The sequence below is a fragment of the Urocitellus parryii genome, chromosome 3, assembly GCF_045843805.1.
Source record: "Urocitellus parryii isolate mUroPar1 chromosome 3, mUroPar1.hap1, whole genome shotgun sequence".
In the NCBI taxonomy this organism is placed as follows: Eukaryota; Metazoa; Chordata; class Mammalia; order Rodentia; family Sciuridae; genus Urocitellus; species Urocitellus parryii.
Window position 1 is genome coordinate 118,290,439 of NC_135533.1, and position 26,743 is coordinate 118,317,181.

Here is a 26,743-nt window from a genome sequence, read left to right on the forward strand (position 1 = left end):
ATTAAATTGGCTATAATTAACACAGTCATTCAAAGTTATTTGAACTGTAATGTACTGATATATAGTGAAGTCTGACACACTGATCTGCTCTTATCTATAATTTTCTTGTATCTGTTAGGTTTTTTTAGTTAGGGAAACTAGTCTTAAAGGAATTAGGGGTTGTACCTGTTTTAAAGTCTTGTAAATGCTTACGTTGTGACTGGTTAGATAAACAAATATTATTTTATGTTATAACAATATAGTTGACACCTTAAATATATGTGACTTAATATATCTATACATCTGACAACTATATATATCTGAGCCTTGTTTCTAAGTGTTATATAAGTTTATAAATTAAAAATTTATCTAGATTTACTGGCAAGGTAACTAATAAGTGCTCTCTTCAATACACTGTATCTGACATAGAAGGGTCACACAGTCATTTGTAGGCTTGTCCTATATTGGTTTGCTTTGATTAAGTCAATTCTGATCATTAACACTGTTTCCTAAATGTATAAGAGATTTAAGGGTATCCTTTGATTTTTTGCTAGTACTGCTAACCCATGCAGACCTGTGATTATTGTTACCATACACTGTGGATTCTAAATTGTACTTTAAAAGTTAAGATTAGTTAAATGTAAAGCTTAGGGCTTAGGGGAGAGCACTTTACCAAGATGGTGTTCTCCAAACTAAAATTATCTATAGCAATAGTCTCCTTCAGATTTATATAGAAATAACAAATTTGGTTGGTATTTATTCATATCATTTGATGTTTTATAGCTGGATAAAGGTAACCTGTTGTCAATAAGTTACATATATAATTTTGTCTTACTTTTTACACTGGAATAGGAATTTAAATGCATTTTTGGAAGGTAATAAGGACAGTCTGATCTGTTTATAGGTAACATTGTAAAACATGGAAGCATTCTGCCACTTTTTACAAGGGAAAAAAAAGAAAGTTAAAAACTCTTTTAGACTTTGATTCCTGTTTCAGAAGTAATGTATTATTTATCAAGAGCCCCACCTTACCTGGGAAAGTGCCCTGCTTCTCACCTTACTCCACCTTAGAATGGCTACAAAATAGGCTAGACTTGAGCTCATTTAAAGTTCTGCTCAAAAGATTGAGTTTTGTTGTAAAGATTATTGTGATCTCAAAATAAAAACGGGATATGATACATAACTAAGTAAAGGTTTAAGAGTATAAAAATAATTTACTTGGTTCATAGCTATTACAAAAATTAAATATGTTTTGCTCTGTTAATTGCATTTTGTATTTTCATTGTAAATTTTATAACTGTTGCCTATTAGTGTTTTGCAGAGGTATGACTTCTAATAAAACCACCTGAGTTAATTTGAGATAATAAGCCATCTAGGATATAATCTGTCTTATAGAGGGAAATGTCCCTGATGCTTCCAAGAGAAGCCACAAATGGTCAACAAGACCGTGACCCATCCTGGCAAACGGCACCACTGGTAGGGGAAAGCTAAAGGAGCCAAGAGGCGTGGCACACATTCCCAAGAGTGATCTCTGAGGAATCTCAGCTAACTCTTAAGAGTAGATAGGAACAGGGTCAGTTTTGAGCAACTTGGTCTGAAACACCTGTCAGGAAAGCACAGCCTAAGCACAATACTACACAGATATTTAAAAGGAAAAACAATTTTAAAAAAAACATAACTTAAGATGTACACTTGTGTCAGCCCTACAAAAAGTAAGCAAAGCTGGAGGCTATAAAGGAAAGGTTCTTGTGTAGGAGTGCTTAATAATAATGATCACAAAGGATTCTAGAGTCACAGTTTGTCCTGAGTTAATTTGAGACTAATCTCATAGACCTACAAATGTAGCAGATTAGGAATGCTGGAAAGGATGTGGAGAAAAAGGAACACTTTTTGGGGGACTGTAAATTAGTATAATCGCTTTGAAAATCAGTATGGAGGTTCCTCCAAAGACTAGGGGTGGAACCACCATGGGACCTAGGTATAATACTCCTTGGTATTTATCCTAAAGAATTAATGTCATCATACTACAGTGATAATATGTATAACCAAGTTTATAGCAGCACAAGTCACAAATTGGAACCAGCCTAGAAGTCCATCAATGGATGAATGAATAAAGGAAATGTGGTATATTTTCACAATGGATTTTTATTCAGCAATAAAAAAACGAAATTATGTCATTTGGAGGAAAATGGATGGAACTAGAGACCATTATGTTAAACCAAATAAGTCAAACTCAGAAAGTCAAGGGTCTTATCTTTTCTCTCATATGTAGAAGTTACAGAAAGGAAAAAGGAAAAGAAAGGTTGGGTGGGAAAAGTGGGGAATCTCATGAAAATCAAAAGGAGATCTAGTAGAGGAAATGTTCCAGGGGTTGGCAGGTGAGGAGAGAGGAGGGAAGTGTTAGGGAGTGATATTGGCCAAATTTTAGTTATACTTGGTGTAATAAATACCATCATTATGTATAACTATAATATGACAATAAAAATGTGGAAAGAAAATAAATGGATAAAAACCTAAACAGAAAACAAACAAACAACAACAAAAAAAAGAAATCCTTGTCATTCTTGTTGTGCCTAAATTAACTATAAATGTTCAAGGAAGTAGACAGGTCTGTCAACTTAGAATACAAAGTCACACATAAAGCTCAAGAAGCCCTGTCATGTCAAATAGCAAGTCACGAGGAAAAACATGTGCCCTTTGGGTAACTGCATTTACCTTAACTGTGACCTCTGTCAGGTTCTTTGTGCTTTACTATCTTGTAGAAAGAGAAGCTGTACATGAGGGTCTGCCAGGTTTCACCAGATGTGTGTGTGATGAGCTGCTCTTCCATCATTTTTTGGGGAAAGACAATAAAACTCTGAAATTCCTACAGAGGGACACCTCAGAGGGGCAGCTCTCAGTTTTGCAATGGAATCAAGAGAATGATAGGAGCACTGAGGAGACCCTGTCCTCCACCTACCCACTAGATATCAAGATTGTGCTGTTACAAAAATCAAATCAAAGTGGATCAAAGACTTAAGAATTAGACTAGACATTTTGCAACTGCAAGGAAAAAAAAAAAAGAAAGCCAACACTCCATCATATTGGTGCAGGATCTGATTTCCTTAACAAGATTCCTAAAGCTCAAGAAATAAAACCAAGAATCAATAAGTGGGATGGCATCAAATTAAATGTTTCTTTCTGTAGAAGCAAAGGAAATGATTAAAAGCATGAAAAGAGGGCCTCCACAAAGGGAGAAAATCTTTGCCAGCTATTTCTGACAGGGGATTAATTAATATCCAGAATATATAAAGAACTCAAAAAGCTTAACATTAAACAAACATCGAATAAACCAATCTATAAGTGGGCAAAAGAACTAAACAGACATCTCAAAAGAAGAAACACAAATGACCAATAAACATATGCAAATATGTTCAACATCTCTACCAATCAGGGAAATGTAGATCAAAACTATACTAAGATTTCATCTCACTCCTGTAAGAATAGCAATTATCAAGAGTACAAGTAGTAATAAATGCTGGTGAAGATATGGGAGAAAATGTACACTGATATATTGTTGGTAGGACCGCAAATTAATGAAATAGTTCTGGAAAACAGTGTGGAGATTCTTTTAATTAGGAATAGAACCACCATATGACCCAGCTATCTCCAAAAGATACTAAAATCAGCATACTAGAGGGACACAGCCACTTCAATGTTTACAGCAATAGCTAAATTATGGAATCAGCCCAGATGCCCATCAATATATGAATAGATTAAGAAAATGTGGAATATATACATAAAATATTATTACTTAGCCATAAAGCAAATTAAAATTATGGCATTTTTTTTCTAGTAAATGAATGGAATTGGAAAAACATACAAAGACAAACTTACTAAGAGAAATAACTTAGTCTCAGAAAATCAAGGATTGAATGATTTTTCTCTTGGATGCAGAAGCTAGAGCAAAATGAGGGAAAAATGGGAGGTGGGTATCAGATACCACAAAGACATATGGAAAATCAGTGGATTAGAAGGAGATTGAAAGGGAGGGAGAAGGGATGGAAAAGGGGAGGATAAGTGGAATAACTTACATAAAATTATGCTATGTGCATGTATAAATATACCACAGAATGTTTTAAAAATATTTATAGACACATAATGACTCGAGAATAAGGTTATTATAGGATTTTAAATTTTAAATAAAAGTAATAATTCTATATAATTTTATGAATTATTTTTCATCAACATGTTTCTGACATTTACCCTTACTGACTCATATACCTTCAGTTCATTTCATTTAACTGTTATAGAGATATTTTATTTTATGAACAAGGAAATAGTATTCTCAGGGAGATGGGAGAATATAAAGTTTTCATGGAAAGGCTATGGAAAATAGCACATAGAGACCATAAAAGAGAGAACGGAGGATTATATGCTAATTCAAATAATTTACTGATTTTACATTTCAGTGATGACAATCCAGCTGCTCAACTATCCATTTCTAGTAGAGATCTCCATATGGACAGGATGGTGTGAACCAGCTCAGTCAACTTCACCTTACCCATTTCTCTCCTCTTCCATTTAGTTCCATTTCTCAACAGTATAATTACATTCAGCATGTCTGTGATATATAGAAGGACAATAAGAGCTGGCACCTCTCTAAGCAGGAGACAAATGAGATGAAGACAGGTTATTCACTCTGGTATGCTAAGAGCTCTGACAAAGTAGTACACCCAGACTCAAGCTCCTGAAGCAGGGTTTGAATTTAGACTCAAATCTTGGATAAGTAGGAATTAGGAATTCTCAGGGAGGAAGTAGTATTCTCAGGGAGATGGGGCTTAAGTTCAGGAGAAGAGTGTTCTCCTAAAATCTTTTACAGAAAAAATTCCTCTGAAGTTCAAAAGTACAGATTCCTTACAGAATATTTCATCTCAGAAATAAATTCTGCCTAACTTTTAAATTGAGGTAAAGTGTATTTCAAAGCAAAACCTGAGAGCTTGTTTGGAGGTTCTAGCAGAGGAGCGCAGTTACTCATATACCCTTGATTGAAGAATGGTCCTCCTCTACCAGGGAAGCTCATCCTCTTTGAAGAGCACACAGCTTCAGGAGGGATGCACATTGAATGGTGAGGGAGGAAGGGGACACCTGCCTAGCCAGCCAGATCAACCAAATCAACTCCTTTGATCAATGGGTGACAGATGTCACAGTCAGATCACTTTCAAAACCCTGAGTCTCCTCTGAGTCCAAGAGTCTGGACAAGTGGCTGTCCTCCCTGCTACAACATCTTCAAAGGCAGAAGACTTGGCTCCTCCAAATGTAGCACATTTCCATGTGGCAGTATCCATTGCTAGTGAGTTACTTATTATGAAATGAAATCTGTTGTCTGTAATTTTCAGTCATTGGTACTTATTTTGCCAGCCATGTCATTTTTGGTCTTATCACCTTTAGCCTAAACATCCCTAATCCCTCCTTTTATCCCCAAAGCACAAGAAAAACTACTGTTCTACATCTGTAAGCAATGAGGAAGCACAGAGAGTACTCCTTAGGTAGTAGGCAGTCCTTTCAATCTTCTACATGACCAGAGCCAAAAGCCAGCCAGTCTTGTCAGGGATATTGGCCTGAGAGAAGTCAGACAGTAAAGAAATCCAGAATTGAACTGATCATCACCTCTACTGGCCAGAATGAAAATGCTGCAATGAATGAGGCAGAGGTAAAACCAGCATAGAATTTATGACATTAAAGAAACCTGAGTGACTGCTGGCCCAGGTGAGCCAAGTAACCACCAGAGAGAACCTTCTGCTTTTAGGGAAAGGAGTGCAAAAGTCAAATTTCTTAGATCATTTACCTAAAGACTGCAGAGTCAGCATAGTGAGGCAACAAGAACATGCTAGGCAGAATTGTTATAAAACAAACAAAACTGGGAAGAAAATAAGAAACAAATTCTCAAAATAAAAAACATTAAAATCCATAAATATGTATATTTATAATGTGTTGATTAAAATTTAAATATTTTAAGCTGAGTGCATTGGCACATACCTGTCACCCTAGATATTCAGTTCAAGGCTGAACTGGGCAATTTAGCAAGACCCTGCCTCAAAATAACAAATGAAAAGGGCTGGGGATGTGGTTCAGTGGTAGAGTATTTGCCTCACATGCACAAGACCCTGGGTTCAATCCCTAGCACTGCAAATAAATAAAAAAAACCACATATATACATAATATAATAGTTATTTTTTTTAAAGCAGGAGTATTTGCTCAAGGAAACAAGGTATAGGCAGCTTTTTTCCTCCTGGATACTCAGGAAAAGAACAGTCATGTTTAACCATACGAATGACACACATTCACTAAGTGTTCATTTTCTTACTGATTGCATGTTATCCTCATGCAAGCATCATGCCATGAGTGCTGGGGTGAGCAAGAGAGACTTGGTCTGGACCCTCTTCCTGCAGCCCTGTAATTATGAATGGTGTCTGATTAGTTTCTATGTCTTTGAGGGAACTCTCAGCTTTCCTGACAGGCAGGACACAGATCATTAGCCCTTGACCATATAGATGTGGATAAGTAATGACTCACCCAAGATCCCACATAACAGATTGTGGAAGAGTCACAATCCCAAAAACCAAATGTTGAATTTTCTCTGATATGTGGAAGCTAACATGAAAAGTGTGTGGGGGAGAATAGAAGTTCATTGGGTTAGACATAGGGGAATAAAGGGAAGGGAGGGAGAATGGATTTAGGAAAGAGGGTAAAATGAATCAGACATAATGTTTCTATGTTCATATATGAATACATGGCCAGTGAAACCCCACAGCATATACAACCATAAGAATAGAATCCTAATTAGAATAAGTTGTATTCTACATATGTATAATTTGTCAAAATGTATTCTACTGTCATGTAAAAAGAAGAAATTAAAAAAAAGAGAAGAATTCAAATTATCCCTATTTGACAACATGATTCTATATTTAGAAGACCCAAAAAACTCCACGAGAAAATTCTGGACTTCATAAATGAATTCAGACAAGTAGCAGGATATAAAATCAACACCCATAAATCAATTGCGTTCCTATACATCAGTGATGAATCAACTTAAAGAGAAATTAGGAAAACTATCCCATTCACAATAGCCTCAAAAAAATATCTTGAATCAATCTAACAGAAGAGGTGAAAGACCTCTACAATGAAAACTACAGAGCACTAAAGAAAGAAATTCAAGAAGACCTTAGAAGATGGAAAGACCTTCCATATTCTTAGATAAGCAGAATGAATATAGTCAAATTGGCCATAATACTAAAAGCACTACACAGATTAATGCAATACCTATTAAGGTTGTAATGATGCTCTTCACAGAAATAGAAAAAGCAGTCATAAAAATCATTTGGAAAAATAAGGGGCCCAGAATAGCCAAAGCAATTCTTAGTGAGAAAAGTGAAGCAGGAAGAACCACAATACCAGATCTTAAATTATACTACAGAGCTATAGAAACAAAAATGGCATGGTATTGGCACCAAAACAGACATGAGGACCAATGATACAGACTAGAAGACACAGAGATAAACCCATATAAGTACAAGTTATCTTATACTATCAAAGGTGCCATAAACATACACTGGAGAAAAGAGAGCCTTTTCAACAAATGGTGCTGGGAAAACTGGAAATCCATATGTAATATTTGCCACTCGACCAGCGCTGGCTTCAAGAAAGAAGGTTCGATTCATGAGTAAATGCTAGTGAGTTTTAAATTAAAGAGACAAAAGTCTTATTACCTTTAATACCAGCTCCGGGACGGCTTCTCCTAGCTGGAGGTGGGAGCTAGGAGAGAGGTCGCTGGAGGCGGGAGCTAAGAAGAGACGAGAGAGAGAGAGAGAGAGAGAGAGAGAGAGAGAGAGAGAGAGAGAGAGAGAGAGAGGGAGGGAGGGAGGGAGGGAGGAGAGAGAGAGAGAGAGAGAGAGAGAGAGAGAGAGAGGAGAGAGAGAGAGAGAGAACACGCCAGGGAGTGGGCTTTTATTGGGGAACAAAAAATTCCAGGGAAAATTCCATCCAATGAAGGTTAAGGGGGGCAGCATCTCAAAGTCAGGGGTGACAATTGGGTCTTCGGGGCAGTGGCCAGACACATCTCTGCATGGACAAGCCCTCGGACCTGGAGAAGGGTGGGGAATAGCTCTGACACAGCTGTGTCTAAGCGCCTCTCACCCAGCCAGGGAGGTAACTCAAATCACGTCCGAGGATGGCCTCTCACAGTAATAAAAAGAAATTTAATCCCTATCTCTCACTCTGCACAAAACTCAACTCAAAGTAGATCAAGGACCTAGGTATTAGACCAGAGAACCTGCTCCTCACAGAAGAAAAAGTAGGCCCAATTCTCCATCATGTTGGCTTCGGAACCAACTTCCTCAACAAGACTCTTAAAGCATAATAAGTAAAATCAAGAATCAATAAATGTGATGGTAGCAAACTAAAAAGCTTCTTCACAACAAAGGAAACAAAGAACATGAAGAGAGAGCCTATAGAATGGGAGAAAATCTTTGCCACCTGCACCTCAGGGCATTAATCTCCAGGATATACAATGAACTCAAAAGACTTAATATCAAGAAACAAACAAACAAATCACCAAATCAATGAATGAGCAAAGGAACAAACAGGCACTTCACAGAAGAAATATGATCGGTCAACAAATATATGAAAAAAATATTCAACATCTCTAGCAGTTAGACAAATACAAATTAAAACTATACTGAGATTCCATCTCACTGCAGTAAGAATGGCAATTATCAAGAATATAAATAGCAATAAATGTTGGTGAGAATGTAGGGAAAAAGGTACACTCATACATTGCTGGTGGGATTGCAAACTGGTGCAACCACTCTTGAAAACAGTATGTAGATTACTTAGAAAATTTGGAATGGAACCAACATTTGATCCAATTATCTCACTCCTCAGTGTATATATACCCAAAGGATTCAAAAACATCATACTACAGTGATGCAGCCACATCCATGTTTATAGCTGCTCAATTCACAAAAGCTAAGTTTATGGAACCAACCTAGGTGCCCTTCAACAGATGAATGGATAAAGAAAATGTGGTATACATACACAATGTAATGTTACTCACTCAACCATAAAGAAGAATGAAATTATGGCATTTGCTGATAAATGGATAGAACTGGAGATTATCATGCTAAGTGAAATAAGCCAATCCCCCAAACCAAAGGCTAAATGTTCTCTCTAATATGCAGATGCTAACACATAATAAAGGAGTAGTGAATAGAAGTTCACTGGATTAGACAAAGGGGAATGAAGGGAAGGGAGAGGTGATGGGAATAGGAAAGACAGTAGAATAAATTGAACATAAGTTTACTATGTTCATATATGTTCCCATCTTATACAATCTTTAAAGCTACTTACATACAAGATCCTTTCCATTTCTCTCATTTCCAGTCCCCAATGGGACCTGATGGAAGAGTTAAAGGAGTCTAGAGACACACTCAATCTTGTGTGCACTGCCTTATACTACAGAAACTGGGGATTCCCATCCTCCAAACCAAGGAAGATTTGAGCAAGAGTTTCACAATAAACCCCAAGGACCAAAGAATCTGCTTCAGCACCAGATTCAAACCATGAGATTGACACTATAGAAACCCCCTCAAAAGTAGAAAAGTAAAAAATCATTCTTTATTCAAGTTGGAGGAGGGGAAGAAAAGACATTGTTAGACAAATGGGTGAACCTCACACTGGGCACCTTCTATCCACTATGACTTACCCTTTCAATTGTCCAGGTTCAAAACTGAGGTATCTGACAGCTCCCTTCTCCAGCTGTGATCTCCCCTTTATAGATTCACATGTACTTCTAAGTTATGCTCATCCTTGCTCTGACCAAGGAAGGCTGAAACTGTCTCCTAACTGGGGCTCTATGATTTCAGCTTCTCTCTTGAAAACTCTACCTATGAGCCATTCCCATTTGCATCTTCCTAAAGAACATATCCCATGCCATTATTCTGTTACTATATCTTGCATATCTCTATGAGCTATACCATTGTGAACTGACCCCCAGGGCATAGAGGGTTCTGCCCAACATTTGCCTAACTTGTGATTCTGCTCCATAACCCACCATTCACCCACATTTCCAGTCAAATCAAACCCTGCTTGCACAATCCTGTCTGTGTTCTGTTACCCTGGGGTTCCTCTCCCCGCAATCACTGGCTAAAAACCCATCTGTCTTGAAAGGCAGTTTCAAATTATGGCCCCTTAGTAAAACGATTCATCAACCCCACCCCCTAAACACTGGATCTCTAAGAATCTCTCCTGGTAGGTGCCAGGTTTTGCTTTATACAATTAGTGTTAAATCTGCCTCATTTCCTTTAAAGGTCCTGGAAGGCAGGATTATACCCTGCTTATCTAGAATTCCTGCAACATAAACCAAAGGATGAATTCTACAGCAAACATTGGAAGAGAATCACTAAGCCTTTTAGAGTACTCTGAAAACTTCCAGGGCTCTTAATTTGTGGTTCTTGGGTACTACTTCCAGGATGGAACCTTTTATTTGTTAGATAATATAAATATGGTTTTTCCTAAAACAGGGCTTCTCAATCTCAGTATTATTGTCACTGGGAATTAAATAAGACTTTGTTGTGGGGGGCTGTCCTGTGTACTGTAGGATGTTGACCAGAATCCCTGGTTCCTACACATTACATGTCAGAAATCCCTTCATCCATCATCCTCCCATCTCTGAAGTGACAGAAATATCCCTAAATATTATCAAATGTCCCTTAAGAGATAAATTGCACCTGGTTATGAAAGACCCACCATGCTTTCCTATAGCAGGTGCAATGACTTTAAAAAAATCCCCAAGCCAAAAGTTAGGCTTTGCTGGCAACATAAACACCCAGAGAAGTACAGAAATAGGTATCTTGCAATTACTGACCACCAGCAGCCCACAACTGGGAAGGCTTAGAAATAGGTACCATGCCCTAAAAATTAAATTAGAACAAGCTAACAGAGGGGGACTAGAACCAACTCTTATGCACATATAGCAACTCACAGGCCCTGTCTTCTGGGTCCCCCTAGAGGGGTTATCTCTCTCTACTGCATCCTGAGAATTGCTCTACCAGCCTAAACTGGGAAATATTGCCACAAATTACATAATTCTTTTTTTTTTTGGTAGTTAAGGAACTATTCTCTAAATCATGAGTTGGCAAATATTTTCCATAAAGGACCAGCTAGTAAATATATTAGGTTTTGTGGGCCACCTGGTCTCTGTTACAACTATTCAACTTTGTACAAGGAAGCACCAAAGCAGCCATAGACAGCATGTGCATCAATGGGTATGGCTTTGTCCCAGTAAAACTTTATTTAAAAAGCAAGATGGTAGGCCAGATTTGACACACAGCTGCCTGATCTCTGCTCTGTTCTGCATCACACAAAGTGTTCCTTTCACGAGGCTGCATATTTTTCTCAGATCTTAATAAGAGGAAAAGTTACGCTTCTTCTGAAGAATTTTTTTCTTCTTATTGCTCTGAATCTTGCAGAAGATGTTTCCCACATTTCTTTGGCTAGCAAGGATTTCAGAGCTGAATTTAGCACAAAACTCTAGCAACTTTACAAGGCTTTATATTGTGTCCTATCTTATTTTCTCATTTCTTGAATTTTCCCCATCTGGACACATTTTCCCCACCTTTCTGGCTTTTTTTTTTTAGTTCTACAATCCACCTGCAGAAACTTTTTAGAATAAGATCAGTGATAAACAAAAAGAAAAGGATGCACAGAATGGCAGTCAAATAGGAAGGTGTTAGTATATGATGAATTTGTTTTTTTAAATTTTATTTATTCTTTTTAGATATAGATGACAATAGAGTATATTTTGACATATTCATACAAACATGGAGTATACCTTATTCTAATTAGGATCCCAGTCTGTGGTTATGATACATTTCTTCTTAACAATCTTGTCCAAAATCTTCCTTACAGAAGGTTCCACTTAACATATGTAGAAACTTCCCTCATCCTCTTTAGAGTGAACTAAATTTGGTACTCATGAAGGCAAAAAAGTAATTTCGTAGTGGAAGCAGCTGGCAAATAACAATATTAACAAAGTGATGAAAGTTACCATCACAGGAATGTCCTGCTGATCTCATGTATCTCAATATGATGTGATGAGAAAGGCACCTCACTTCAGAAGTATCTCCATTCTAACTATAAGAAAAACACCAGAAGAACCCAGATTTGGGGATATTCTACAGGATACCCTGGCCAAGACTCTTCAATATTAAGGTCATAAAAAAAACAACAACAAGAAAATGGAGCTGGGGTATGGCTTAGTCATAAGAGCACATACTTAATGTGCGCAAGGTCCTAGGTTCAAACACTGTTTCTCTTTCTCCCTCCCTACTTCCCTGGTTCCTAACCACCTCTGCCTGTTTCATCCACACAATGCATGATAATCAGACAACAGGAAGCAACCAAATCCAAATAGTCTGCTGGAGATAGCACTCTGCTCTGTCTTACCTAGAAACAAATGGGCTAAGTGGTGCTTCTTCCTTTCACTCACCCAGCTCCTTCAGGTCAGATAGGCTCCCTAAAGGAACCCACAACAGAAAACCATATACCTTGAAGAGCAAGAGTGAAGGATTGGGAATAAACTCTCAGACTCATAGCCTGGGTGTTATCCAAGGTTTATAATTTCTGGGAAGGAAAGAATATCATCCCAAATGAAAATCCACCCCCCCGCCCGTCCTCATGGAGCTTACCATTCGGGGGTAGGGAGATGATACACATTAAATAACATTTGTAAAGAGTTTCATTCATTCCTGTATTTCCAATAGCATTTGACATGGATGTATACCCAGCAGATGATTGGTATTTTGCTCTCTCCACATGTTCATCCTAATTCCCTTTTTGTGAGTAGCTATTATAATTTTATATCTCACATCATGCCATAAGACCTGAGGCTAACAATAAGTAAAAATATGAAATAAATACACAAGAAAACCCCGAGTAAATGAATATAGGAAAAGTGTAGAATTATAGTCTAGTCAATTTTTTTTTGATGTAGGATAACAATTATAAATGTCTGGAATCGGGCCATGCAATACAGAAGCTATTAGCTAAATGTGGTTTTTAAAATACAAATCTGCTGAAATAAAATCATTCAGTTCCTGTATCATGTTAGCCACACTGAAAGTAGCTCAACAGCCATGTTTGAGGAGGGGCTACTGTGTTGGATGGTGCGGACAAAAAATATTTCCATCATTGTAGAAATTTCTTTTGGACAGCTGGTCTAGAGCAAAGATTGCTCCCCCCCCCGCAAAAAAATGTGTATAGGGCTGGGGATATAGCTCAGTACAAGAGCATTTGCTTAGCATGCACAGACCCTGGGTTTAATCCCCAGCACCAAGGGAAAAAAAAATAGTGGAGACTGTAGATAGTATGTATTGATAAAATCTGTCTGAGTTGTGGGTGTTTTTGGTTATTGTTTTGTTGTTTCTTTTTGTAAACTCAGAGTCTCATGTGTGCTAGGGTTTCATACCCCAGACCTTTGTTTAGTTTTATAAACAGGCTGGCACTGAACTTGTGATCCTCCTGCCTCATCCTCCCAAGTAGCAGGTGTGCACAATTATGTCTGGCTTGGCTGAAAAAAAAAAATATATATATATATATATATATATTAAAGGAATGGGCTATAGGTTGCTAAGTATCCATGATTTTTTTCCACATTTTTAAAATTGGTTCATTATAGTTGTACATATTGATGTGGGATTTATTGTTACATATTCATACATGTCACAATGTAACAATATAATTTGGTCAATATCAATCCCTAGCACTTCCCCACCTCCATCTGTACCTTCCACTTTGATCCCTTTCCTCTACTGATCTCCTTTTGAATTTTAGATTCACCCCCATCTTTGTTTTCCTTTTTCCTCTCTAGCTTCCACATTATAAGGAAAAACATATGACCCTTAACTTTCTGAGTTTGCCTTCACTTAACACGATGGTCTCTAGTTCCATTCATTTTTCTGCAAATGACATAATTTCATTTTTCTTTATGGCCAAATAAAATTCTCTTGTGTTTATATACTATATTTTCTTTATCCATTCATTCACTGATGGACAACTAGGTTAGTTCCATAGTTTGGCTATTGTGAATTGTGCTGCTATAAACATGGATATGTGTGTATCATGATAGTAAGATGATCTTCAATTCTTCAAGGAAAATACCTAAAAGTAGTATAGCTGGGTCATCTGGTGGTTTCATGCTTATTTTTTGGAAGACCCTCCAAATTGATTTCTATAGTGGTTGTACTAATTTACAGTTCCAACAACAGTGTAAGTGTTCCTTTTTCTCCACATCCTCTCCAGCATTTATTATTTGCATTCTTGATGAATGTCATTCTGATAAGAGATGAAATCTGTATAGTTTTAATATGCATTTCCCTAACTGTTAAAATATTGAGCATTTTTTTTTCTTTTGAGAAGTGTCTGTTTAGTTCATTTGCCCATTTATTAGTAGGGTTGTTTGTTTTTTGTGTGTGTATGTAAAGTTTTTTTTTCTTTTTGGTATATTCTAGATATTAATCCTCTGTTGGAAGAGTAGCTAGCAAAGATTTTCTCCCATTCTGTGGGTTTCTGTCTTCACATTTGTAATTGTTTCCTTTGCCAGATAGATGCTTTTTAATTTGATGCTGCCCCATTTATTAACTCTTGGCATTATTTCCTGAGCTTTAGCAGTCCTACTGAGAAAGTCATTGCTTGTGCCTAAAAGCTGGAGTGTTAACCCTACATATTCTTCTGGGAGAAATAGTTTCTGGTCTAATTCTGAGGCCTATGATCCATTTTGAGTTGTTTTCTTGAGCAGGGTGAGTTCAATTTCATTCTTTTACATATAGATAACCAGTTGTCCTAAGCAGCATTTATTAAAAAGACTGTCTTTTCTCCAATGTGTTTTTGGCACATTTGTCAAGGGTCAGATGTGTGGATGTGTTTCAGTGTTCTACTCCATACCACTGGTCTAAGTTTCTGTTTTTATGCCAGTACCATGCGGTTTTTTTTTTTTTTAACTATATGATTTGAAGTTAGGTTTGTGATGCCTCCAGCATTGCTTTTTTGGCTTAGAATTGCTTTGGCTACTCTGGGTTTTTTATTTTTCCAATTGAAGTTTAGTACTTTTTTTTTTTTTTCTGGTTCTGTGAAGAGTGTCATTGGCGTTTTGATGGTATTACATTAAATCTGGATATTGCTTTTGGTAGTATGAGGTATTTTACCAATAATAATTGTCCCTATCCATGAACATGGGAGTTCTTTCCATCTTCAGAGGTCTTCTTCAATTTCTTTCTTCAATTTTCTATAGTTTTCACCTCCTTGGCTAGATTCATCTTTAGTATACAGAAAGCTGTTGATTCTTATATGTTGATTTTGTAACCTGGTATTTTGTCCAATTTGTTTTTTAGCTCTAGCAGACTTTTGGTGGAGTTTTGGGGTCTTGTAGGTATAAGATCATATTACCTGCAAACAGTGCTAATGTGACTTCTTTCTTTCCTACTTTTATCCCTTTTATTTCCTTCTCTTGCCTAATTGCTCTAGGTAGAATTTCTAGCTCTCTATTAAATAGGAGTGGTGAGAATTTTCCCATGTGACTTTTGCCAGGTAGAAACCCAGGTCCAGTGCCTATTTATAATACAAGATAGAAACTTGGATTTTTGTAAAAAATCAACAGATTTTTAAGTAGTCCCAATCAACAAAACAAAACAGAACAAAACCAACCAAACAACAACAACAACACAACAACAATAAAAAACAAAACCGAAAGGCCAAATACATTTTGGAGACATCTGTGACTGAACTGAATCCTGATTCCTGCAGAAGCCTTGCACAAAGACTTCAGGTAAGAGCCTGAGTAATGGTGGAAGGTTTAGGTTAGGGCAAAGTTGATTAGTAGGTTTCAGAGGTCCTCTGGAGGGAATGATCCTTGGGGATATAAGCTTTTTATTTATTCATATATTTGAAGAAGAAACAGAGAAAAGGAGAAAATGTCAACTTTTGGACACAAAACAAGATTACCCAGAACTGTCTCTAGGATCCCATGAACACACTAAAAACTGCTGCCCTAACAGATGTGGCCCCAAAGGGTATTCAGTAGAACCTAGCATCTCTGGGGCTATCACAGGGTGTAATTGTCTGGGGCTATGTGTCATCTCAGGCCCCTCTCCTTATATACTTAATGGTTCCATATTTGACTTAGATTTCAGGGTGTGGTATAAATTAGCAACGGGAAAAAAGGTCCCAATGTTTTAAATGAGAAGAACCTTACTATTTTTTGTGTCTGAACCAGAGGCTGGGTTAGGGGAAGAATTAACAGTGCACTAAAGAGACATGGCTGCTGCCTTCTTGGAGCACAGTCTTGTGTGGAACGTGAGCATTTATGAAATCCCAGTCATACAAATGCAAAGGAGAGTTGTGTAAAATGAGATGCTGAAAAAAGAGGCATCAGAGCTATGCAAGTGCCTGACATGGGATCTGATTCAGTGAAGAGGAATTAACTAGGTATAATCAGAAGGGACAGCACATGCCAGGGAGAGTTGCAGTAGGAAATCTGGTGCTTATAGAGGTCACTGGAGTATAAGAGTGAGGGTGAGGATGAAGCAGAAAATGAAGCTGAACAGGAAGGTAGGGCCCCAATCTTGCAAGACATTTCAGGCTATTGTAAAGATTTCTGCTTTTACCCTAAAGAGAAAAAGAGCCATAAAAAGATTTAATGAGGGATGATACAATAAGACTTCACTGTAGAAAGTGACTCCAGGCAAGGTAGAAACAGACTGAACAGGCCTGAATGGCAGCAGAAACTATGCAGGAGGCTGCTGCAGGATGCAGGTGAGAAATGGTCTTCTGCACTGGGGATGGGGTGGTCCACGGAGATGGAGGTGATTGAGCAAAGTGATGACTCCAGAGACATTTACCATGCAAATGCAACCTGGGCTAGGCTGTTGAGATTCAAGCCTCCTTATGAGAATATCTGCTAGAGGTCATGGAGCCAGGGGAGGGAAGAGGCCCTAACAGTGGTTCAGGTCTCATGTGGCAGGATCCTCTCTTGGCCACCATGTCCTTTCAGGCTCTGGATAAAATACATTATTTGATAGTTTCCTAAACAAAGTCCCAGGACCAAGTGCTTCTCATGTCTTCCAAAATCTTATATAAGTTAAATAAAAATCAACTTCCAGAGAACAGAATGTAGAGAAGAATACTGTGTAACTCTATTCCACTTATCAGACAGATATCGAGACAAACATTATTGTCAGAATGATGAATTGGTGGCAAAAAGGACCATTTCCCAAGGCTGGCACACAGTTCTGTTATTTGGAACCCTCGGTGTACTGCTGTCTGCTTTAATTTTACAGGTACTTCTTTTCCTTGGCAAAGCTGGACTGCAGTGACAGCTCCTTCTCTTGGTCAAAAAAAAAAAAATCCCTTCTCAGCAAAGAGCCGCTCTGAGGAACAAACAGCATGGCATCACCTTTGCAACTTACCCAGAGCTAGAGGACTTCACTTTCTGAGGTCCAGCAGCATCATTACAGAGCTAGAAGAGGTGGGAAAGTTCACCTCATCCAATCCCATTTTTACACATATACTCATGGAGAAAGAATTGACTGGCTCAGTCAAGTTCATTTACTGGCTTCTACCCTGTTTTCTTTCCTATCCCTGTCTTCCTCATCCACATAATAATACACTGTGGAGAATTACTGTGAGCTAGGTCTGAGTTAACCACAGAGATGTTTCATCTCACTTTGCTCTCATAGCAACCCTACAAGGAAAATAAATTAGTCCACTCTACAGATGACAAATCCAAGGCTGGGCGAGATGAGCACAGGTGGTTCAAGTCCATGGAGTGGTAAGCAGCCTGACACCAGAGCATACAAAGCTGACAGTCTTGAAACATGTAGCCCCTACATACTATGTGTTTTCTGGTCCTGGATTAGAGTGGAGAGAAGAGGCAGAAGGGAGAGGAAGTAATCCCTATCGGCAGAGATACATTAATAATCTGGCATCATAGGAACTGTTATTTCTCTGAATCTGTAGGAGATTGGTTCCAAGACACCACCACCCTCAGGATACAAAACTCCACGGATGCCAGGTGTGGTGGAACATTCCTGCAATGCCAACGACTTGGGAGGCTAAGGCAGGAGGACTGCAAGTTGGAGGCCAGCCTGCACAACTTAGTAAGACCCTCAGCAATTTATTCTGTCTTAAAATAAAACATAGGAAGAACAGAAGACATAGCTCAGTGGTAAAGGCCCCCTGGATGCAATCCCTAGTTCAAACAAACAAACAAACAAACAAACAAAAAACAACATGGAGGCTCAATTCCTTTTCATAAAATGGCATTATACTTACATATAGCCTGTATATATCTACTTGTATACTTCAAATCATCTCTAGATTACTTATAATGTAAATAGTTGTTTTGCTGATAATAAATGATGATAATAAAAGTCTGTAAATATGTTCAGTGTACTTTTCTCCCAAATATTTTTCATCCATCGTTGGTCGAATCTTTGGATGAATATAGAAAGCTGATTATACTAATCCTAATCAGAGCTAGTGTTGACTGAATACAAATCACATACCCAGCTGATGCTAGTCATTTACATATATAATTCTTGCAAAATTAATTAGAAGTGTGTTATTTGATTTCCAAACACATGGGGGTTTCCTAGTTAATTGTTTAATTGTTGCATATAACTTAATTGCACTGTAGTCAGAAATACACTATGATTCTATTCCTTGAAATATATTGAAAAATGTACATCATGTATTAATGTATATTATTTCTAACATTCAATTTTCTCACAAATGAGGAAACTGGAGTTCAAATATTTAATCACTGTGCTAAAAGCAGCACCTAGGTATAGCACTGCAGCCAAGATAAAAAAAGCACCCATCTCACTTCATGAGTCCCTTTCCCCAAAGCTATGCTGTATCTGAAAAAAGAGATAAAATAAATTTCATATTATTTATATTTTACCACAATAAAAAATAAAGTAAATAGGCCTATAATCCCAGAGACTCAGGAGGCTGAGGTAGGAGGATTGCAAATTGAAGGCCAGCCTCTGCAACACAGTGAGACCTGGTCTCAAAATAAAAAATAAACAGGGATGGGGATATAGCTCAATGGTAGAGTACCCCAAGCACAAAAAAGAAAAAAAGTAAACATAAAAATGAAAAAGTTGCAATTTAGTTTTATCTATATTTAGAGAGCTCCCTTATATCCTCTGATATGAATTACATTTCTAAAGAATTTACAAGTTTTTTTTTATCATAACAACACACCTGGTGGGCAATAAAAACTTTGATCATGTGCCTCTCCTAAAGTTTGATATTTATGTGCTAATCCCATCTTTGAGGAATCATCTACTTTTGTTCTACAGGCGAATTCCACCACGTGAAGTATGAGAATTATTATATGGTAGGATTTAGGAATCAACTATCTTGCAGCTCTGTTGGTTTTTCTTACTATAAGTTCTAATCTAAGTCCAAAACTGTTTACAAGGGAGTCTCTCGGCAGAAAGCAAAAGACTACATGGATCAATCTAAGCCTATTTTATACCAAAAACACAGTGTGCCTCCCACACTCAGATATAAGAGATGTTTAGATTAGGACTTAGAGGTTCAGAGAGGCATCTGCTCCGGGCCATGAAGTTCATGGGAAAAGGCAGGTGTAGACATCTGAAGACTTGCACAGATAGGACATACCTAAGAAAGGCAAGATTCCAATGTTAACCAAATCCTTCTACTCACAATGTGGTGCGTGGGCCCAGCGACTTGCTAGGTGAGTACCCTCCAACCAGTTAACTTCTTTAAGTCTTGGTTTCCTCAGTTGGAAAATGGGGTAATGATACCTGAACCTCAGAGGCTGTTGTGAAGATCAGGTTTGCAAAGCACTGGCAAAGTGGGTATACAATAAGTGCTGGTTCTTTGACTTCTAATAAATATGGAACACTTAACTTTTGTCCTTGTACCTTCCAAGTTCCATCCTCCTTACTCTGCCTCATTCAGCATGAACTCTGTTTACTCTTTTCAGATTCTCCGTAACTAAGTCAATTTCCTATACTACTTAGATGCCTCAATAAAGGGTAGAGTTCTATTTGTCTTCACAGGAACCTATCAGAACAGTAATTACTAATGCTAATTAAAGAGAAGGTCTTGAGACTATCCTATGGCTCCTGTATTTAAACCCCAGCTCCACCCCCTGCTGTATAAAGCAACTTCTTTGTCCCTCAATTTCTTCATCGTAAAACTGGGATAAAAGTTTTACTTAGTAAAGTTTATATTTTGAAATAAAATGAGATAATATGTGTACATGACATACAGTATATGAAGAATGTTAAGGCCTGGAAGGCCCTTAAAACATCTGTTCCAAATTTTGTATTTGACAAATGAGTTCAGTGAAGCCCAGAGGGTAGATAAGCTGCCCAGGGTCACACACCATTAGGGTCACACACCATTAGCCTATGACATAGCACATGCCTTTTTGTAAATGGTGACTTTGTTTTCTCACCACTTTCTGCCATACTGTTATAAATTTATCCGGCTATACTGAGAGGAGAAAAATAAGTGTTGTATCCTTAAATGTGCATATTTCTCTTTCTTTTTCTTCTATTTATTCATTCATTCTCATTCTCTCTCTCTCTGCCCCCGCCCTCTTTCTCCTCTTTATTTTTTTCCTTTTTTGTATTAGGCAATGAACCCAGGGGTGCTTTACCACTGACTTACATCTCATACATCTCAGCCCTCTTAATTTTTTTATTTTTTGAGACAGGGTCTTACTAAATTGCCTAGACTGGCCTCAACATGGAATCCTCTTGCTTTGGCCTCCCTGGTAGCTGGGATTACAGGCATGTGCCACCACACCCACCTGCTGCTTATAAAAGTTGAAAGGGAAGATGATACAGTGTGGTGACAATCATAGACTCATTTGAATCAGAAAGGCAGTGATGAGAAGCATTTGACTTAAAACTGGTGGGATCATTTGTTGTATGAATCTCTTTCATCCCCTGCATTGCAGTGAACACCATGAAAAGGATGTATCCCTCAGAGACCAAATTCAATTTTAACTGCCCCTCAAACTCAGATTCAGCTGTTCAGAGCTGAACAGGCCAGCTTGTGGCTTCTGCAGATGAAACAGGCATGCAAGGGCTACAGAACCCTGCAATTTAAATAATCTGAGGGTAGAAGGTACTGAGGCAATGCTTTCTACAAGCTCCATAAAGAAGGTACTGTCCTGAAGTCAAAGGAGGAGAAAGCAGCAACAATGGTAGCAGCAGATGCAAGGAAGCAAAGAAATGGAGTATGTACCAGTGGTTAACTGTTGAGGCAAGAATATATAGAGAGAAAACAGAAAATAAAAATAAAAATAACAGAGTTACTTTGGATTAGGTAGAGGGGAGTGAAGAGAGGGGAGGAGTATGGGGGTAGGAAGAACAGTAGAATGAATCTGACATTATTACCCTATGTACATATATGACTACATGACTGGTGTGATTCTACATCATGTACAACCAGAAGAATGAGAAATTATACCCCATTTATGTATGACGTGCATCCTACTGTCATGTATAACTAATTAGAACAAATATTTTAAAAAGATAAAAAAAAAAAAGGAGGAACAGAGAAAAACAAGGACTCATGAGGAAAAAGGGAAGTAGGGGAGAATAAGAAGAAAGAGAAAGAGAAAGAGAGAGAGAGAGAGAGTGTGTGTGTGTGTGTGTGTGTGTGTGAGTGAGAGTGAGAGAGTGAGAGTGAGTGAGTCACCTAGAAAGACAATATCCACATGTAAAGCATGGGCAGGAACTCACACCTTCCTGGGCAGACTACCCTATCTGTGTGGGAGAAAGCACCTGGGTTTAGGTCCCTCAGGTCTCCTAAGAGTGTGGCTTGGACTTCTGCCCTAAAATTCCTTCAGATCTACGAAAAGGAGGGGAAAAAGGCTACAGAGCAGCCTGGTGGGGATGGCAGGAAAATGTTACAGTGGCAACATCTTGACCTCCTGCCAGTGATGAGCAGCCTTCTGGGAGGGACACTGAGATATGAAGTTTCTTCTGTTGATTACTGAATGTGTCAGCCAGATGAGAGAAGAGGACTCAATGCAGGAAGAAGTCTCTATTAATCTTCCTATGCACAAAGCCAGTACAGAAGCAGCCATACCGTCTAATCCACTAGTTGTGTAACAAAATCATGAAGAAGCTGATATGTCACGTACACAAGCACTCATTTGAGGGGTTTTCTGAAGCTGTCTTTCCCTCCTCATTCTACTTATGTTGAGTGCAACCAGTCATGTTATTTGAAACAAAAATGACAGAAGATCTTTCCAAAGATTCTCCACCTCTTCAAAATCTTCTTACATTTTTATGTTTGATTACCAATGAAAACAGAAGTGGCAATTTATTAAGGTCCCTGCTTCCTACAACTTTTCTTCAACTTGAAAGGTAGAATAACTGAGATACTTGTGTGTTCTTTTCATCAATATTGCTACCATGTCCTTTCATCCATTGCAAACTCAAATTCACAAACCTTAGAAAACTGGGGCTGTGGAGAAGCACAGGCAGGTATCAACCATGCAATTAACACGAGGTGCTACCTTGAGACATTGGTAAGAATTTCTGAGAATGTCAGCAGGAAATTTCATAGCAGTTTTGCATCTCCTTCTCTAAACCTGGGAGTCTCGATGTTCAATGGGAAGATGAGAAGAGCATCCTAAAGAGCAACATAATATTTGGTGCAGTTCAACCTTAACTTTTGTGAGTCTACAATTTCTTTATTTTTTTTTTCCTGTCTAATCCTTGGCACTATTTAAAGTCCTGAAAGAGCAATGAATAGACATTAAGAAAAGGAAAAAAAAAGGTAGTGGGCAGCAGGGGACTTATGTATCTCATTATTCCATTCCTGTTCCCTCTTTGCCAGAACTATACCAGCAAAGGTGATGATGATATTGAGAGTGAGATGATGCTGCATGAGCAAGAACAGGTCCAAAACCTCTTTATTGACCAACAGAACATTATTTAATCACAGATTCTCCTTGGGACCTCAAGCTAGCCCTTAGAACAGCAGTCAGCAAACTATAGCTTGCAGGCCAAGTCTTGCTAGCCACCTGTATTTTTTATAGCCTTTGAGCCAAAAACTATTTTTATAAAGTTAAAATGGTCATAGAAATATCTATACAATAGCCTTATTTTGCCTTTTTACCCACAAAGACTAAAGTATGTATTTAGGTTTGCTGGCCTCTGGTCCATAGGAACTACAAGCTACCTATAGTCTTGGCTGGTATTTTTTTCTGATTTTAATCCCTCTATCCAAGTAGCCAAACAGTATAATTCTAGGAATTATGTGAAGAAAATAATCAGAGATATGTGAAATAATTATTGTATGAAAATTCTTTATAATGTTATTTATCATTGTATTGCACCAGAGTTTAAAAATCTATAAAATTGCTAAAATTTATCTTATAAATCAGAAACCATTTGAAAATTTAACAAACAGGTTCTAAATGAAGATATATTCATATGATGAAATATTACATTGTGTGTGTGTGTGTGTGTGTGTGGTGTCGGGGAATTGAAACTAGGGCCTTGCGCACGTTAAACCACTAAGCTATATCTCTAGCCCACAACTATTTTTAAAAATCATACTTTTGGACCTGGGGGTTTACCTCAGTAATAGATCACTTTTGTAGCATGTGCAAGGACCTGGATTTTAATCCCTTGCACTACCACTGAAACACAAAATCTGGACTCTTCCCCAGCTTAAATTCTGATATTTTATGTGAAATAATCTCATATCAGCAATTAAAAATGTGTCAATGGTAATCTGTTGCACTCTTTTTGAAAATTTATTACAGGAAATCTCAAACATACAAAATTAAAGAATAAAGAACCCTTACATACCCAGACACTAAAATTATATACTTGGAGGCAATCTTGTTTCATCTATATCTTCTACCTTCTCACACCACGTAAGGTATGATTTTATCCACAAACCCTGAAGAAGCTTTAGAAGAAAATAACTTTAAAAACCCCATAATTTTAAAAAAGTACAAATTTATATTTTTAATTTCCCCAATTGTCTCAAAAAAAAAAAAACCCTACAATTTATCCAAAACAAAATTCAAAAACTATCCCTATTTTATACTGTTATGTCCCTTAAGTCTTTTTAAAGATATAAGCTCCTCTTTATTTGTCCTTGCAACTCATTTGTTGAAGAAAATAGCTAATTTCTCCTGTAAAGATACAGTCTGGGGGAGCTGGGGGTGTGGCTCACCGGTAGAGTGCTCACTTAGCACATATGAAGCGATGGGTTCGATCCTCAGCACCACACAAAAAACAAATAAATAAAATAAAGGTATTGTGTCCAACAACAATTAAAAATAAAATAAAATAATAAAATATAGTCCAGATGTGTTGCTTTCATTCCTTTATTGTTTAACATGTTCCTCTGTGCCCTGTACTTCCTGAGAATTAGAAGTTACACCTAGAGGTTTGGGCAGAGTTAGGCCCAATTTTGGGCAAGACTTCTTGCCAAGTGGAGCTGTGCATTTCTATCTGGAGGTAAATAGTGTCTGTCTTTCTTTTTGGTGGTGCTAGCTGCCATCAGATTTTTGCTAGATCTTGTAATTCTTTAGAGAGTATACATATTCTACATTTTATTCCACACATATTCTATTATTTTTCTGTACTTATTGGCCAAAATATTCTAAAAGAGAAACTTCCCACACCAATTATTTGGTGACTCTGAGGTATGATTCATAAAGGAAAAGCAGAACACATGCTTGATTCTTTTCTTCATCCACTGACATCACACTGAATGACTACGTGTGTTTCTCTTACCATCACACTGCAGCATGTTTTCATAAGCCATATCCACAAATGCACACTGAGAATCTTTGGTACTTCCTGATACAGCAGTGGGTTATGACTGGGACAGCAATGGCAAGAGGCCTCAGTTACCCCCAGTACCCTTTCAGATGCACTGACTATTATGTATAACAATACACATTGACTTAATTGCCTTCTACATTCAGACCCACAAAGTAGCAATTAGAGATTCAGACATCAGAAAGAACCTGTCCTTGACCTTAGAGGCTCCTTGTCTAATTGCTCAGGGAGGAAACTGCCACAAAATAATGAGTGCCATACACATTTGCATGAGAACATACACAAGGACACACTGCATTCTAACAGGTAGGCGACAGGGCAGCCAAGCCTCCATAGATGCAGTGCTATATTCACTGAATGGGCCTGAAAAGGTGTGTAGAAGGAAGAAAGCCTGCACAGAAGCAGAAAGACAAAAGTATGGAAATGCCCTTCACCTGCCTTTACAGGTAGATGGTATGCTTTATCACACTTCTGGCCTGCTTTCAACATGGAGTCCTAAGCAAAAAGCTAGAGTTACCCTGGATAGGATGAGAACATAGTCTGTCTATCTCTTCTCTCTGGCCTAGCTTGGCTGTCAAGTTACAACCATCTAACAGAAGCAGAGGAGCTTGTTGGCCTACACCTATTACCCAGGGTGGTTCCACTGTTATTAATCAGTAGGGACCTGAGACTCCAGAGACCTCTGCCTTCCACAAGAACCTGGCCAAATGCCTGTACCTACAGATAAAGACTGGAAGGAAACTGGAAGAAATAAACATAGGCTAGGCATGGTAGTGCATGCCAGCAATCCTAGCTATTCAGGAGGCTGAGGCAGAAGGATCCAAGTTGAAGGCCAGCCCAGACAACTCAGTAATATCCTGTCTCAAAAAAAAATTTTTTTTAAAGAGTTGGAGGAGGAATCTTAGTGGTGGATTACCTGTCCGTTCAATCATCTCCAGCACTGAATTGATGGGGGGAGGTGGAACTTGTTTATAACACTTATTTCATAATAAATACAACAGAATCTCTTCAGTGCAAAAGAAAAACATACAAAAAATGCTGTATAAGTAAATTTTATATAAATTTGGTCCCATCTACTCAATGTTCACCCTTGAGAAAACATATCATGTTCACCACGAGAAGTCATCTAGGGGTAAGGAAAAAGTCTCAGGTCTTTGTCCTGCCTCCTGCTGTGAGTCTCACCCTTTACATTAGGGGATACTACTACCTCAAGATAGCCTTCATCTCCCAGTATGAGCAGAAAGAGGATCCTTGGTGTGTACTAAACGATGACTCACTGACAAATTAAAATAAGATACCTCACCCCCAGCTTCACACCCTCCCAGCAACATATGGTCCTTGTTCTCCTTTCCAGTGGGAAAGTCTGTGATTAGTTTATAGGGAAAAGCTGCCAGGCAGAGTTCTGGGCTCTTTCCTGGGTCTGATAAAGATATTTTTGGAAGAGGACACAGTACCTTCAGTAAAGAGCCTATCCTAACCCTACTTTCCATCTTTCATTTGCCTTCTCCCAGGCAACCTGCCCTGTTCTCTCTCCCTCATTCTTTCCTTTTTATTTCATCATCACTTTCTACCTAACCTCTGCCTTCTTGCACCCACCCACCAAGCCTTCTTATACATGGGGCTCATCACTGAAGAAACCACTTCTGCCAAAGACACCAACCATACATTTTGTGATATTAAGGGATATAATTTTTAAAGGCAAACTAGAAGATTTCTATTTGGGTTCTGGGTTTTTTTTTAAAGGTACTTATATTTTAAAATACTATGGAAGATGTATGTTGTCTGAATTTGCGGAAAAAAAAGGAAAGGTGAAACTGGAATAGAATTTAAATGAATAAGACTGGCTATGAGTTGAAGATCAATGAAAC